Here is a 2635-nt window from a genome sequence, read left to right on the forward strand (position 1 = left end):
ATAAATTTATCTTGGTATTTTCAAAATAATCTAACCCGTTGAGAATTAAAAAAATAACCATAATTCTATTTTAAATTTAAGAAAAAAAATTTAAAAATCCAAAAAAAACTTGAAAAATGTAATCAAATATGGCTTTTTCAAATAACCTAATTTATCAAAAGTTAAATAAATTAATTTAGTTGTCTCTCAAATTAATAAAACAGGCTAAAAAATAAATAAAAAAATAACTATATACATGTTAAAAATAATAAAGAAATAACCCTATTTTAATTAAAATTATCCCAATATTATTTTGAAAAATTCTAATAATTTAATTAAAAATATCCAAAATTAAAAGTATATAATTTAATAGATATTGCAACTAACCAAATCCACTAGTCTATCTAGAACCTGCCCAAAATACTCTAAGGATCGAAGATACTGCCTATATTGGGTATGTTAATATACCCTACACCTAGAACGTCTTAAGTGAACCTAGCACTCCAGATACCACTAACATACGAACCATATTCTCACTGGGTTATAATGTTTTTGTACTTTTTGTATTAACACCCTACCCCTACAACTTTTTAAGAAGTGTACCTACTTACCCCATATCCCTTTAACTAACATAAAAATTGTGATGTGTGGTTTAATGGTAAGTAAGTCCACAAGACTTTGGTGTAAATTTTATTGAGTATAATGTTTTGTTAGAAACTCAGCTTATGGAGTAGACTCCTTTTATTAATGAATCTCATTTCTTGTTAAATCATAAGAATTTGATATATCTAGGTGGCAGGTTGTTGGATATACTCTTGGTGTTATAGTAACATGTTATAGTAACGGCAATAATGGTTGATCATGGGTCTCCCTTAAATTAGTCCAAACAATTACGAAAAATTAGCCTAAACAATTACTGATCCACCATATAGTAAAAAAACCAATCTCACTAGGAAGGCTATGACGTTTCTGTACTTTTTGTATGAATGCGATTTAAAGTTGGATTAATTTTGCAAAAACAAGGAAGAAAATGGCACGCAACTAACACTGTACGGAAGAAGGGTGAGTGTGTCCTACCCGCGTCGAAGCCGAAGCTAATGCTGCACCGGAGAAGGTTTGTTGAGGCTGTACTGGCGAGAACGCCTGCAATTGCCCACATCATACAGGCCAATTGAATTTCCACATTTGGAAAATGAGGCGATTGTTCATCTTCTGTTTTTCCTCCGCGTAGCTCACCTACAAACCATCCAGCGAGATAAGAGAAGATAAAGATTGAAAAAGAAAGATTCAATGAAGTATTGAACTCAAGCTCTATCACAAGAGCAGAAAATACTGCAAAAACCCAGAATCAATCGAACCATCAAAAGCTGAAAACGATTATTATAGATTAATTTTTGGGCAAATGGCAAAAAAATTTGCTGAAAAGGTACTTGGAAATTAACTTACAAGAAAATAGGGAAAAATTGCCGTCAATGCTAAATTAAGATTAAATGACAGGCAAATGGGGGATATCATGAAAAAGGAGATTAAAATATGGATAAATGGGAAAAACATGCGGAAATGGAGAACAAAAATATGAAAACAAACTTACGTTTACGCGCCAAAACAATTTTCATAATTTCCTCATCTCATTTTGTCCCTCAATGCCGGCTCCGCCTGCAAGGCACTGTGATCAGGGTTCATTTCAATATCAAAAAATTTAAAGAAATTACAGATTCAAATTAAGTCCAAAGATAAGCAAACCTGGCTTTATAGAGATCCCAAATCAGAGATTCATTTCTATCTGTCTCTGGCTGTATAGAAATCAGGAATCAGGGATTCATTTCTATCTGTCTCTCTTCTGCTCTGCTTCCCGCAACAAAATAAAATCGGAGGACCAAACAAAACACACAGAATAATAAAAAAGAAAACATATCCAGAAACGCCAACCACAACCCAGATCAAAAATGAAAAACCTGATACTCAAAAAGGACTGTAAAAACCAATAAATAGGCATGGCCATGCCATGGACCAAAAAAATAGAACTGCAATAAACCCAGACCACATAGGAGAGCAAGGAAATAAGTATGAAATGCAAGTGTTCGATGTTGGGTGTTTGCAAAGGGCTTTATACCCTTTCTATTTCAAACGGTCACAAGCTTTTTTCATCTATATGTTGAATTTTGTTTTATCTTTAGCTCCACCGCCATCGCATTGTAGGTCAGTCGGTCACTATGGACAGTTGAGATATTCGGATGGATACAAACAGTTTAAAGAATATCGGGCTGGAATGTCTATGCTGCATGTATAAGTCCATTACATAAATTATTTTTTAAATTCTAAGACATGATTTATTTTGGTGTGTTTTATGCAATTATTTTGTATATTTATTTATTCTGTTTCCTAAATCTCCTAAAATTACATATAAGTGCGAATATATTTATTCTCATATTTACTTATTTTATGTAAAATTTTCTTATATTTAGTTTTGTGTGTTAGTTATATATATATATATATATATATATATATATATATTATTTTTAATTTTATATTTAGTTTTGTGTGTTAGTTATATATATATATATATATATATTATTTTTAATTTTAGATTTACTTATTTTTGGGTGTGTTTTATGTAAAAAATATTATTTTAATTTATTTTGAAAATTTAGTTACA

The 2635-nt window shown here is 30.7% G+C and overlaps 1 long non-coding RNA gene across 1 annotated transcript; it reads right to left on the bottom strand.

Moving 5' to 3' along the window:
* Positions 1-1042: 1042 nt before the first annotated feature.
* On the bottom strand, positions 1043-2177 carry LOC149260002 (uncharacterized). The gene is made up of 3 exons (XR_016247891.1): positions 1723-2177; positions 1571-1635; positions 1043-1215 (listed from the first exon to the last, which is right to left on the bottom strand). It is a non-coding gene; the product is annotated as an uncharacterized LOC149260002 (long non-coding RNA).
* Between the last annotated feature and the right edge of the window lie 458 nt (positions 2178-2635).

The sequence above is a fragment of the Pinus tabuliformis genome, chromosome 6, assembly GCF_031772625.1.
Source record: "Pinus tabuliformis cultivar Carrire ecotype Pingquan chromosome 6, CPIR1, whole genome shotgun sequence".
Lineage (NCBI taxonomy): Eukaryota > Viridiplantae > Streptophyta > Pinopsida > Pinales > Pinaceae > Pinus > Pinus tabuliformis.